We start from the raw sequence: 14,649 nt of genomic DNA, 5'->3' as shown, positions 1-14,649 counted from the left end.
TGAGGTGCTGCCAGTGTGGGTGGGCACACTGCTACTCAGCATTCCTCAAGTACCGCTTTGTCTCTTGAGGCCATGAGGAAGGTTTCCAGCTGGGACACATGAGCAGAGAATGGGTTAAAGATGCTCTACCAGAGGACAGGAGATGTGAGAATGGAAACTGAAGTGTTTCAGCTGCTCGTAGTTTGGAAACAGTACAAAAGCAGCCCAGGATGTAGCTTCTGCTGTCTACTTCATTCCATTGTTTAATGACTAATTTTTTGAAACACTTGAACTCCTCTGTGTGTTCTGATAATCTTTAGCCAGTTTATAATTTAAACTATTTTTAAGTATAGGAAATAATGCATAAAATAACTTTTTATTTCTTACTGGCTAGCTCCAGGAACCATTAGTGGAAACACTGAATAAATTCACCCAATCCGACACTACCTGTGCTCAGTAAGTGAAAGCTTTCTTTGTCTCAGGGCCACCTGACCTGTGCAAAGCAAACAGTTTCTCAGTTCAGTTGCTGTTGGACAGGGGAGCATGGCCTCAGCGAAACTGGTGCTGTGGCAAAAAGGACAAGAAGTTTATGGACAGGAGGAGAAAACAATATTTTCTTTAGTACAGTTTGTTCTTCCCGATTAAAGTAAAAGTTCACAAGTGGAATAATCAATGTGGTGGTTGCCTTTGGTCGTAAACAGTGGATTTCCTTTTCCAGGGCTTAAAGATGTTTTGCATTAGCTTCTTCTTCATTTATGTTACATTGCACAATTTAAAGATGTCAGAAAGTCTCTGAAAGTTGAAGTATTAATCAATCAGTTTGCTGACAAATGCTAAAAGTACATGCAAGAACTACTGTTCATACTAAATTAAGCACTAATGTAACAAGTTAATCAAGCAAATTCTGTTTCAACAACATCATAAGAAAACGGAATGATATTAGGCCTGAACAAACTGTGCTCTGATTAGTGGGTATATGTACAAATGCAAGTATATGTGCATAAAATTGTATTTTCAGAATTAATGCTGATAATCTTAAATGACTATTTCCACAAATATGTCTTGATGCAGTATGAAGCTTCATACTGACATCTTCAGCCTTTAGTTAGGCATTGGAATGGGTTGCCTGGGGAGGTGGTGGTGTCACCGTCCCTGGGGGTATTTAAGGAAAGTTTGGATGTGGTGCTTAGGGACATGGTTTAGTGGGTGATAGTGGCGGTAGGGTGGTTTAGTGGGTGGCAGGGTGAGTAGTGGTGGTAGGGTGGTTTAGTGGGTGATAGTGGTGTTAGGGGGATGGTTGGACCTGATGATCTTGGAGGTCTTTTCCAATCTTAATAATTCTGTGATTCTGTGATTCAGATGTATACAAAGATAAATAGTAATCAGTGCTGTCTCTAGTCCAATGACTCTTGTCACTGAAAATATTTTAAAACCTTTACTGCTTCTGGAATTACATCAGAAGTATTTTCTTTTATGCAAAAGTTTGCCACATTGCAAAGGATGCAAACAGTCTTGTGAATATGTGCATTTGCACACATCCAGTCCCAGATCTGTTCATTCCTGTAAAACATCTTTTTCCTTCTTTTTCCACTAGAAACTGAAGCTTCTAGTGCTGCATTTGGTTGTGTTCAGTCACTTGTAGTACTCATTAATACAACACATCCAGAAATTTTGCACCAAGCTACTTTGGGGGGATGAAAAAAATGCTAGTGAGTTCCAGAAAAGCTATAAAATTTTAAGTACCTTTTGTATGTGTAGTAGAGTGGTCTGGTGGCACCATTTATTAAAATTGCCCAGAAGTTCCATCACAAAATCATTCTTCTCTTGCTTATAACTCTGCCAAACTTTATTTGGCTTGAAATTTTGCATACTGGGTATCTGCCTCAGACTGAATCTTTCTGGAAAATTTCAGTCAAAATGACTATTTCCAAGAACAAAATTAGGGGAGGATACATCATTCTGTCTGTATCAAACTATTTTGGTTACCTTTTGTGTGTGTGTGTGTGTGATACTTTAATGATTGGAAACAGAAACAAAATTTGGCAGGGGTGATGGAGGTGTCCAGTCTGTGCTCTTTGTTGTTCGTATTTATGTTTTTCAAGAGAAAACAAAATCTTGAAAAATCCCAGTTTGTAAATGCTGAGTAGAGAATTTCTAGACTTCTGGAGTCAGAGTTCTGAGAGGCCCTTATGTGTACTGATTGAGATATCAGCTTGTAGTGACCTGGGCTTTTTTGTGGTAGTTTAAGTCACGGTCTGATACCACAAGTTCATATAGCAAGACCTCAGCACTCTCAATTCCTAGTCTCCTTGCTTTGGACCATTTTTATATTTTTAATGCTGTATTTTAGTGTGCAGTGAATAAATGAATGCTACGGTTTCCAGTGCTAGGCTCTTTAGACCTTCTAGACCTGGAAAATAGAACTTTGTGGAAACTGGAAAACTGTGAGTCTTTCCATTTGAATTATATAATGCTCTCATCATAACCCACTTGGATGGTAATATATCAGAATTTATCTTCATACTTAGGACAGAAGTGCAGTGCAAAAGCTACTAAAGTGTTTGAATTATTTTATCCTTAAAGGGAAGGGCATTTATCTAGGCTAGAGTAGTGTTTTGCTCTGGTGAAGGAAGCACGTTGTTAGTATGGGAAGGACTTGTCCTGGTTGCACAGAATAAGAAGTGCTGAGATACATGACTTATAAACCACTTCTATGTGCTGCAGGTTAGAACTGCACTGAGAAACCTTGGAGGGACTAGTGCAATTCAGCTGCTGAAGTTGGTTGCTACACAGCCTGTGCTGTACTCAGCAGCCCACAGCACAAAAGAGTTGAAACCAGCTTTTACTTCAATAGCTGAAGATGCATATGGAATAGTTTAGGTTGGAAGGGACCCTGAAGACCATCTGGTCCAAACCCCCGCTGAAAGCATGTGTTAGAAGCTGAAGAAACCAAATTAGACCTTTGTGCAGAAAACAAAACAAAACTTTTTTAGACGTTTTAACTAAATACTGTTTTTCTTAAAGAAATTACTCCCTTTGCAAGAAAAACACATTTTTGAGGTCAGTAGATCTGTTTATATCTTATGTCATATGAGAACAAACAATGAGGGAGGAATTAGTAAAATTCTTAATGCAAGAAACACAAAGTGTGAGATTCTTGAAAACAGCTGAAAACATTCCTCAGACACTGAGCAAGTTTCAAAGTGGCTTTAAACCTTGCCAAGTTATTTGTCATTGTATCTGAGTTAGTTAGGGCAAAGACTATTGGAAAGGGGGTCTTATTATTGTTCACATGGGTCAAATGAGGGCACGTCTTAGCTGATCTCTGAACTATGAGGTTAAATGTTTGACCAGATCAGATTGTCAGGAAGGCAAAGAGGGCAATAGAGACAGAAAATGCTGCTAGATTAAGCAGCACTGGCTCAACCAGATTTCTTCCACACAGCTACACAAATACAAACAAGGGAAGAGCTTGGTCTTCTAAGCTAACATAAAATAACATCTGAGGGAAAGTTATTTAACAGCCACAGGCCCTGTCTCTGAGAAGCTGATCATATCAGCTATCTGCTCTATACATGAAAATGCCTTTACGCAGCTTTAAAAGCCTTCACTAATATTTGGATCTGATTTGTGTTTAATGAGAATGTTTTCAGCAGCATGTAAAGCATCAAAGAGTGGGATATAAATATCGTAGCATATGCGATGTCAAAAACATTTCACTGTTAAATGATGCATAATAAATACATTTCTGATATGACTGAGCAGTTGGTCCATTTAACAAAAATGATGGGATAGCTTAAAATCATGCTACGGTTATGCTAGCTGTATTTAAAAAATAAATAAATATAAAATGCAGAGGCAATATTCTGGGAAGCAGAAATCAACCTGAAAGTTTATCATTGGAATTTCTCAATCTACTTTCATATTGGTCAGATACAAACAAAAGCAAGTGACCTATGGTTTTGACCATGGCTGATTTTTGGATAATAATGGATCTGAGTGTATCCCATTCTGCTGCAAAGACCCTACAGTTTATAAAGTAGGAATCTGGGGCTGTGTTATCAGTGGGTACTTTTAACAGCGGATGTTGGCCTGCTATGGTGGGATTAGTCTCATCTAACTTTAGCTACCTGAAAAGTATCTACTGAGTCTTTCAGCTCTCTCTACAGTTGTGCAAGAGAAATACACAGCTCTGAAGAGCAAGTCCTTCAAAGAACCTCTGAGGGTTCCCTGGTGGTCCCCACTGAGCTCAAATGAGTAGCTGAGAGCAAGGCCCTTATTTTTTGACATTTGAAGCTACATGGATTGAAACTAGCTCTGAATCAATAAGAAATGTATATATTTTTTTCTTTGGATACACAGAGACTTACAGAACAGTACTCCAAACTTGAAAATCTGTTTTGCTTTTACAAAAGAATGTAATCTTACACGCAAACATAGTCTATTAAAAAGATCCTAGGTTCCATACTTTACATCCAAAACAAGGGCCATAAAAGCCATTGCTCTTGGTCAAAGTCTTGAAAGTCAAAGAAAGGGGACAAAGAATGCATGTGTTTGGAAGAATTAATAAAAGGTTGTTAAAAGGTAGAAATTCTGTACAGATGAAATCCTCTGAGGTAGAAAAATGTAATGACCTCTGGCCATGAAATGCCACTTGTTTTACAGTACTAAGTCAATTTTCTATTCAAATTGATAATGAATTCCTCTTTGGCTACACTAAGACAGAACTTCAGGATTTAGTTTTATTTTTTTCTTGTTCTCTGAAACTGTAGTTATAAGTTTCTATTTCACAGATTTGTAACAGTATTTCAGCCTTTCACAGATCCTTCTATGAAAAAAATAGTCTCCCTTATGATAATTGATGTTTGTAATTAGCAGTTCCATTGCACAGGAGACCACAGTAATATAAAACTGAGGAGATAAATATTTTATTAGACTGTTAACCATCGATGCTACATTACAGAATCTGTTTTCCAATTGTATCTTTCTCTGTCTACCTAATACAGACACTTGAAAAGTGCAATTAAACTACATGGTGAGAATGACAAATCTCCAGGTCCCTCCTTCTTCTGGATTTATGCAAAGCATATTTGACATTTTCATTTAATTTAATTTTCTAATGGTCCATACCATAGCAGTGGTTTCATGAACTGGAAACCACTTAAGTAACCATTGCTGGAAAAAAAGCAAATGTTTAACTACAATCCAATAATCAGCTAGCCTAATCAGAGCTGCAAACATGCTTATTTGTGAAAGACAGGCAGTGCATGTTATTTAATAGGGTATAGTCTGTGTAGTAAACTGACAGCTCTCAGGTAAACAGATGTAAGCACTTGGTTCAACAAACACTTGTCCAATAACATGCTCTTCTGTCTTGTTATACACATCACGTTACTGACAGTCAGAGATGAACAGACATTTTGTTCCATGTGTAACTTCCAGAGAGCTTTCTAAAGTCAGCTCCAGTTTATCTGCGCCTTACGGTAAGGACCCTCAGAACAACCATTCTTTATCAAGAAAATTTCTACAGATCATGTAGACATAGGGCTGTGTTATTAATCTCTCCTCCTCTTCTCCTCTTCTTGATGTTCTTTTCTGTTTACCAGTCTGAACTCATCTGCAAAACTGTCATTTTTGGAGCTTCTATCAGCCTAAATCATTTCAACCAACAATCAAACACACAACCTAAAATACTGTTCCATCAACAGGAAAATAGTTACTATTACTAAGGAAAATATTATTCATCCTGATTAACTTCAAGATGAGCCTTAGATGGCTTCAGTTTGACCCACTTTCTCTTTTATTGAATTTACTGCTCAGAGGTCAACATTTTGTGGATTTCAGATTGTTTTTAACTTACATTCAAAACACACAGTAAGCCAGCATTGTTTTTTACTTGTTAATTTTCTTGATCTGCAGGTAAGAGCCAACAAAGACACATTTTTAGATCAGAAGCATCAGTTCAAACATTATGAAGCATATTTTTCTATATGAGTGATCAAGATACAGAAATAGAATTCATTTCCAGAGAAAGATTTTTAAATTTTATTTTTAATTTTAATTTTAATTTATTTATTTTGCAAATTGGTATTTTTGACCAAAAATAATTTTATTGTCCTGAAGCATATTCAAGATTTCAGAAATGTGCCTGGTTCCATACCCAGATGAAAATGAGAAGCAATAAAAATAAATAAATAAATAAATAAATAAAAGATGATCGACAATATCCAAGCCACTATACCACGACAGTGCATCCGAGGTACGCCCTAAGTGGCACAGGTCCTGCCTCCCCCAGGTTCAGCCAAGGGAGCAGACCAGAGGGCACCCAGCTATTTTAAATACTAACCCCTTTTGGGCTGCTATGTCCAGAGCTTGCCCTGGCACACCCAGGCACACATGCTTGAAGTGCTGCCACAGGCTGGAAGGCAGCCCTAGCTCTGCTCCTCCAGCTGGACCTGCCCCAGCGGAGGCCTTCCTTGGTGTGACCAGACGAAGCGGTTCCCCTTTGCAGGACTAATTAAACACTCTTGGAGGCTGGGCTTGACGTGGCTTTCACCCAGTAAAATCATCTGTTTCGGCTTGCAGAAGTAGTGAGAATTTTCAGGGTGGGAGTTAACAACAACTTTTGCAAATCTCGAACAAGCTGCTGCCAAGAGTATTGGATGAAAGTTTGTTTTGTGTATTCCTTTGTTGGACTTGGTTCCTCTGTCTGCTTGACATCAGCACATCTCCACATTAGCTTGCTCAGAAGAGGAAGGAGCATGTGGTGCTGCGGGGAGATGAAGTGCACTGCTCTCCATGGGAGGCAGTTCTTCAGGTGGATGTGTCTGCATCTACCATGTGACTTGCTAGCCCAAAGTTAAGCCTCCCAGCACCACTGCAGACTGGTAGCATGTATGACCATTCCAAAATAGTCACAAATGCTCTGTTTACACAAGTGAACTACTTGATACACGTTGTTCTTTATTTACAAAGGCCTAGTCATGAAAGTACCATACTGGATACTACGTAAACATGAAATGGAAGAAGAAAACATACACCCCTGAGAGGTCTGCATCTAGCTGTGAGCCATAAAACAATAAACCTGCAGAAAGGGGACTGAAAGGTAAACACCAGATCAATAGTGCAAGCAGTGGGCTAAGCACATAAGTAGCCAAGCATTGCCAAACTGTCCTCTGAGTGTGGTGGTCCAGGAGAGCCCCAGAAGCAGTTTGGAGGAAATTAATGTGAGAACCTTGCAAGTCTGGAGGTGAGCCTTGAGAAAAGCATAGATGTGCTTGTTTGGACACACACACAGCAGCATTCAATCATGAGCAGAGTTAACCAAACAGGGCTGAAAAAATACAGTGAATGCTGTCTTGTAGTTTAATGTTATGTAGAAGGAAGCAAGTGTAGATGGAGCTGAAGAGAGGGGTGATAGAGGTAGCATAGATGGGTAAGAGCATAATCTTTGCAGTAACCCTATGGGAAACTACATTTTCAAGTCCCAACAGTAGGGTGATGCACTCACTAGGCTGAAAGAGCCTGGGTGAAAGTTGTAGATATGCAGATGGAGAGGAAGATTATCTTAGATTTAGCACATGTAAAGAAATTTAGGTATGGTCTGGATGTGAGAGCTGAGAATGAGCTTAAAGACTGAGAGTTTTCTCTGCATGTGAACCTGCAATATATACATATATATTTTTCAATGACTACTGTCCAGAAATTTGTCAGTTTTTGTTTACTGTTACTACCAGGGCAGCCATTATCAACTGGAAGATGATATTTGTGATGCATTTCAGAGCAGAAACATGTTGTGTTGAGTGACAGTGTATAAGAACATTGAAGCCCATGTTTAAATGCATGACAATTTTCAAACCTTGACAAGACAATTTTCTTTGCAAATGGAGAGTAATAAATAAAAGGTGCCAATGATATTTTTGGTCACATAATCATTCATAGCTTAAGTCTTGGATATTTCAGTGTTTTTAAAGCTTGGTAATCACAAGTCTACCTTTATCGCCTTCTGTAGACCTGCTCAGATTTGGACATAAATCCGGTAAGAAAATCTGCTGGAATCATACTACTTCTGAAGTCAGAGGAGATGTAATATAGTGCCTGAATTTCACTACCTGGAAAGCCAGTTGGCTTTCTCAACTGGAGAGCAAGTAAAAGCCAACTTGCAGGCACATCTGATGATTAAGGAATTTGGGTTCAAGTGTAAGTTCAAACCTCAAGCTAAGATGACAGCGCAGATGCAGCCAGAGCTAGCAGCTGAGCTCAGAACTCTGTTGGTTAACTTGCCACAATCTGGGTGTTTTCTTTGCTTAGTCCACTCTACAGCTTGGTGTACCGCCACATTACCACATTTGTAAAATCAGTTGGACCTCAGTGAATTAAAGTTGGAATAGCACAGCAAGGAACAGGATCTTTGCACATTGTCTGTTACTAATTTTTCTTTTGTCTATGTTCTGATAATCAGAAATAATTGAATGTGCAGAGCACACATAGGCTATGGAACTCCCTGGAACACCTGTAAGATGCACAAAGCAACAGGATAATGTATAGCATAGATACTGCTCTGGTATTTGTGCTTTTGTTTTTTAAAATGTACCAGGGATACTAACTAGTCTGCAAATGTTCAATAGCATACTCTTAGTAAAGGTGAGTTTTAGTTATATTTTTCATCTTCTAGGCTGTAGCATCTACATTGCCCTCACTCTCAGTACTGCTTTGAATTTTGAACAGCAGTCTGGTTTCTCTGGGAGAAGTTGTCTGTCTACTTAACAAGAGCAAGAAAATGATATCCCTTGCTGTCAGACCAGTTCCCAACCCAAATCTGCTTCTCATATACTTCCCAAAGATAAGGTTAATTTTTCTGAAGGAAGAAAAAGATAGTGATGTAATTATAGGCCATATACAAGAATGCTCTGACATAAGTAGAGTTTGGCTCTTAGTTCAGTTTTAAATAATAAGCAAAAGTCCAACTGGCAGTATCTACTGTCCCTTTTACTTTAATATTAGCACTTCAGAGAGAACTCTCTGTAAAACTCTTAGGAAAGAGATCACACAGCCTAAGATTTACAGTTTATCTGAAGGAGCTCTTAAGCATAACAGTCACCTGCAATGATATATTGTTTACAACAGCATTTTCAATTTTTCATTAAATATTAACCCAAAGGTATTGATTTTCTAAAGAAGAGGCAGACTAAGGAATGTTAACATTAAGGAGACTATTTTAACTGCTGTTATAACCCATAATTTTACAGTGCAAATTCTAGAGGGACCAACTGGTGCAATGCTCCACCTGTCCTGCTGCTCAAAATGGGGAAGAACTGGTGACAAGTGCAGTCAGAGAGGGCAGCATCAGCTGTGCCATGACAGCCCAGGATCTTGAGGAAGGCTGGGCTGGGAAGCAGCAGAGTAGGAGAGCAGACTTTGGGCTTATTCAGGGAATTGCTAGGCAGAATTGTCTGGGCAGGTGCCATGAAGGGAAAAGGTGCCCAAGAGAGCTGGCTGATTTTTAAAGAAATCTCTTTATGAGCTCAGGAACAAACTATGCTGTTGTGCAGGAAGAAGGGGAAATTCAGCAGAAGGCCTGCTTGGCTAAGCAAGGGGCTTCTTAGCTCCTTAGTGAAAGGTATCTAAATGCAACCTACAGCTACTTGAAGGCAAGTGAGGAAAATGTCAAGCTCTTCTCAAGAGTGGTAGTCAGTGTGAGATGTTGGCACAAACTACAGCTTGAGAGGCTCAGACTGACTAGAAGGAGAAAGGTTTTAATGAAGCAAGTAGCACAGCACTGAAACAGGGACCCAGAGAAGAGGTGAGCATCTCCATCCCTGGAGATTTTCAAGATTCAACTAAAGGCACGGCTGACCTGATCTAGGTCTGCCCTGAGAATGAACCTGGCACAGTCAGCATTTCCATGGTTTTAGGAATATCCTTGCACAAATAAAGAAACCATTTCCTCACCTATCTCAGCTGAGTGTTCAATCTAGCTGAGCTGGGGGACTGAGCTGTTGTATGGAGAGGGAATATCCCTCTGCCTCCTTGGCTCTGAATGAGCCTCAGCGTTGTGTGCGAGACTTAGAGAGCAGCTACCTACCAACTCGCTGCCAAAGAGAAGGCTGGGCTGTGCATACAAAGAAGCAAACAATCACACACCATGGGAAACTTTATTGGTAGATTTATTTATGTGTGTGTGGGGAGGGGTTGAGGGGGGATAGTTACATAGTGATTTTGGCCTTTCTTTTATCAAAATCCCCGTAAATGCCTAAGTGATTTGTTGTATCTGGGCCAAAGCTCCTGCAATGGATGTGGAATGACTTCAGTTCTGTGACTCACTCATTAGAGTAAGAAGTATGAAGTGTCTCAAAAAAAAACAAAACAAAGCACAAAACCAACAAAAACAAACAAACAAACAAAAAATCCAACAAACCAAACACATCACAGTAAAAAACAAAACAAAACAACAACAACAACCAAACAAAAAAAAAACAAACTATGTATATGCTTGTTACTGAAATTTTTAATGGTTAGCCCCTACATAAAAGTTTAACATTAAAGATATCCTGTATATTGCTTTTTGAAAACTGCATTGTAATTAGAGCTTCTCTCACCTGACAGCTCAAGGCTTTCCTCCATTTCGGTCTGATTTCTCACAGTACATTCCTTCATTATTTGCAGTACTTGCTAATTAAGTGCTATCTGCAAACTTGGAAATCTTTGCTTTCCACATTGCTGTCTATGTTATATTTGTGTAAATATTTCAAATCTGGACCTCTAACACTGACTCCTGTCATCCTCTACAACTGACATTTTACTTTGAATACTTTCCATTTATGACTACAGTAGATTTCCTACTAATCCAGCCAAATTTATGTTTAAGTATGCCAGTTTTCTTCCTCTCCTGTGACTAGAGCAGAAGAGCTTAGCAGCAAGAATCAGCTAGGTTTCACACATTTTTTAAAATTAATCAGAATGGGTTCTTGAAGAAAGCTATGTGTTCTGTTTTTTGCTAATGGCACTGATTGCTTCCACAACATTTAAAACTGAATTTGTCTCACTTGAAATTCATTGCCTTTTATTATTTTTCTCATCTAGTTCACTATTCTAAAATGTTTTGGGGATGCTTCTTCAGGCTTAAGATCACATCTCCTTTTACATCTAGGCATGTATAACAGTATATGCCTCTGACTGTGTATGCACACAAACACAAGCCTGTGGTTAGGATTTAATATTATTTGGAGGAAATCAAAGATTTTTTTTTTCTCCTCGGACATTCCCTATTCTTTAAATGTATATCTTGAAAACTTCAAGTTATAAAAATAATCCCACTTCCTGCAGTACTCTCTATAGTGCAGGTGTGCTTGTGTATATGTCAACTCATCCGTCAGCCTTCCTTTCAAACCACTTCAAGAATCTGCACTTCCCTAATGATCTGCAGTCCCCTGGAATAGGTGCAGTTTTACAGATGGCCTTGTTTCATGGTAAATATCCTTGCCTTGTTTATGCTTCTTCCTGAATGATTGCCTCCAAATATTCTTTTCTTAGCTGTACTTTAGCAGTGTGTTTCTATGTTTGCATTACTGATAATTTCCATGAAAACAAAACAAAACAAAACAAAACAAAACAAAACAAAAAGTTAACTTTCTTATTTGCAACATGTATGCAGAAATCTAAACTTAATTATTTAGGAGTATATTGTGGTTTGTAATCTTTCTCAAACAAAAATGGAAATCACTATTATTAGGAGAATTATTTTTATGAAGAATTGCCAAATACAGTATTTCACAGACTATCCTGGAGAGTGCATGAAACTTCCCACTAAAAGAATTTCTGATGTGGAGGTATATATGCATGCTTTATGTATTGATAGAAATATTCTAGCACATAAAAGACAAAGGGGAACAGGATATTTTTACACAAAATTTTGAAAGAAGTATTGAAGATAAAGTTCATTTAGACTATTTAACAAGTGTGGTCTATGTGAAGCATGAAACCTTCTGGAAAGCAAAATGAACAAATTAAACAATTATTTTCCATAAAACATCTTTTAACAAAACAAACTCATGTTCCTGGAAATGCCTTAATAATCCTTAATAATTCATCAAGAATATACTACACAAGGAAAACAGATTTAATAGCCTCTCCTCTCCTCTCCTCTCCTCTCCTCTCCTCTCCTCTCCTCTCCTCTCCTCTCCTCTCCTCTCCTCTCTTCCCCTCTCCTCTCCTCTCCTCTCCTCTCCTCTCCTCTCCTCTCCTTGTCAAGTACAGACATTTCATCAGCTAACTGACAGGTTATGTCAAAAAATGAAGTCCTTTAAATAAAAAGTTATTAAGGAATATAAGATAAGAGATCTTCACTATGTGTTTCACAATATTTGAATTAATTCAAAACTGTATAAAATTTGCTTTCTGCAAGAATATCCTTTTTCTATCTGTACTTTTGTAGAGTGGTACAATACAGTAGTACTTCACACTTCAGGTGTTTCCATTGACTATGTGGGATACAATTACTAGATAATGACATGGGTTCTGCTTACATGCACATGGCATTCTCAAATATTTCTGACTTTTTTTTTTTTTAAATCTATATGATAAACTACAACTGCAAAAAAAGGACAATTTTTAGACAAATCAATGAGCTTATCTGACCCACCACAACAGTATGATTGTTGGAGGGCATCCAGTGAGGAGGGTGAAAAGGTGAGGCTGGACGCACAGAAACAGTGTAACGGCTCCTTCGATGACAGCACACACCTGCAAACTAAGTCTGACACCTCACCTTGAATATCTAATCATGACTTCATCTAGTTAAGCTTTTGACTGTAGTCCAAGTCAGTTCTCAGGGTACTATCAGGGAAGGTCTTGTGTGATGCAACCGGTTCCAGTAAACACAAGGAGTGTGTATCTTATGCTACCCAAATATTAGCTGCAGAAATATCCTACAAAAGGGGGCAATAGTACTCATGGTATTGTGTTCTCAAGTCTGTTCATCTGGTTTATACAGCTGTATGCAGCAGCCTTGGTAGGCAGAATTCCCATGGATGTTATCTATCAGTAAGCAACATCACTTGTTGCAATTACATGAGAACTCACCTTTGTGTGGAATTGCAGGACAGCTGTCCCTTCAGGCTATGCCTAAGGTTACTTCTCTATGCAGCTCTCCTATGATTAATTTAATAATATATTACATGCCATGCTTCTTGAATGTTCTATTGTGCTTTTTTTTCTATCAAAGAGCTATTCAAAGTAAACAGTGACCTCATCAATACTGTCTGAAACTTACAGTAAATGGAAATATTCCAAAACCATAACAGAAACCATATTTCAACAGATGTAAACTAAAAGATGAGGAGTGAGAATTAATTTGGATGAGAATATTATCCCCAAAGACCCATATAGATACTTGACTCTGATTCGCTCAGCCTCATCTTTTTGCTAAGTACAGGATGCTTCTTTCATGTGGGACTATAGATGAAAAAGGAGTAAGAAAATCTCTAGAGCAATTTTAGCTACAACATTCGTGGTGTGGTGAGGAAGACAAAAATAATTTAACCCACAGAAGATAAAAAGCAGAAGCAAGGAGGCCTGTGTAAGAGAGGAGCAAGAGTGTTGTCATGATTGAGATTTCCAAAGCTGCATAGGTATTTAAACAAAATCATTTTTTAAAAAGTTGTTCATTAACCTATTCTTCCATGATCTCTAAAATGCTAACCTTTCAAAAAGCATACATGGATTATTAGAGCAAGAACAGAGCTTCTATTCAGGCATTTTAGTTTGATCACAGCCAAAAAGCCAAGTAAAATACAAGATCCTATCAGAACATCTTTGCATGTCAGATAGCATTAAGCTGCAGGTGCTTAATTTCCATATAACTCAGAGAAACATTTCTCTTTGCCTTGCTGATATACCTAGATTCTCTTAGTCTCTGCAGCTCTTAGCAGATGGTTCAGTTTTTCTTTCCAGATAGAGAAACATTGACTTGATTTTAAAGAAAAACACCAGGGCATATTACTCTCTGATAGAGCATTTGTAAATTCAGTAAATCTTTAAAAAAGAGCACTTGCTTAAATAGTAAGCTAGTAAGCCTTTAGTGATTTCAATTCCTACTGAATGCCTTTAATTTAATTTTATTTTATTTTATTTTATTTTCCAGTAGATTAGCATCTCATATAAGAAATTCTAAGGCTAGCTGCATTTTCTCTTACAGTATTAGTCAGTTCATATAAATGGCCACATTAATGTGATTTCTATGATATTAGTTGAAATCTCTTATCATAATTTTTCATTAGTGGTGCAATTTCCTGTCAGGGAACCCTTTCTGTCATAACTCTTTTTATTGCAGTAGTTCTTGCACCTATTAGAAAAAAAAATCTCAGTATAAAAGTCTTATAAAATACTCTAATGAATTAGTGCACTCACGCTGAAACCCTTATTTTCAGCATTTTGGCTGACACCCTGATTTTCCTTATCTGACCATGAGATCCAGAAGCATAAACAATTAAGCTGGAAAAAAATAATGTCTAATATACAATCAAAAGTGCATTCATGACATCTACATTTATTACTGTATTTGTATTTCAACTGTATGTTTTATATCTAGGAGCTGCAGCCATTCCAGCCAGAATGATTTATCCCTCAGAGGGAGTGTGAAGGATGTCTATTAAGTATGCAACAGGTTTGTCA

General features: G+C 38.0%; 1 long non-coding RNA gene across 29 annotated transcripts in view; it reads left to right on the top strand.

Annotated features, from left to right (window-relative positions):
• LOC126913330 (uncharacterized) overlaps positions 1-14,649 on the top strand; it is a 275,232-nt gene that overhangs the window by 142,521 nt on the left and 118,062 nt on the right. The window contains exon 3 of one of the 29 annotated variants that reach the window (XR_007708399.1): positions 14,567-14,641. The exons of the other annotated variants lie outside the window; for them this stretch is intronic. This is a non-coding gene — a long non-coding RNA (uncharacterized LOC126913330). The remainder of the gene's footprint in view (positions 1-14,566; positions 14,642-14,649) is intronic. 29 annotated transcript variants of the gene reach the window in all.

This window comes from Cygnus atratus, chromosome 5 (genome assembly GCF_013377495.2).
Source record: "Cygnus atratus isolate AKBS03 ecotype Queensland, Australia chromosome 5, CAtr_DNAZoo_HiC_assembly, whole genome shotgun sequence".
Taxonomy (NCBI): Eukaryota; Metazoa; Chordata; class Aves; order Anseriformes; family Anatidae; genus Cygnus; species Cygnus atratus.
The sequence above is the reverse complement of the archived record's forward strand: the minus strand, read 5'-3'. Positions and strand labels throughout refer to the sequence as shown.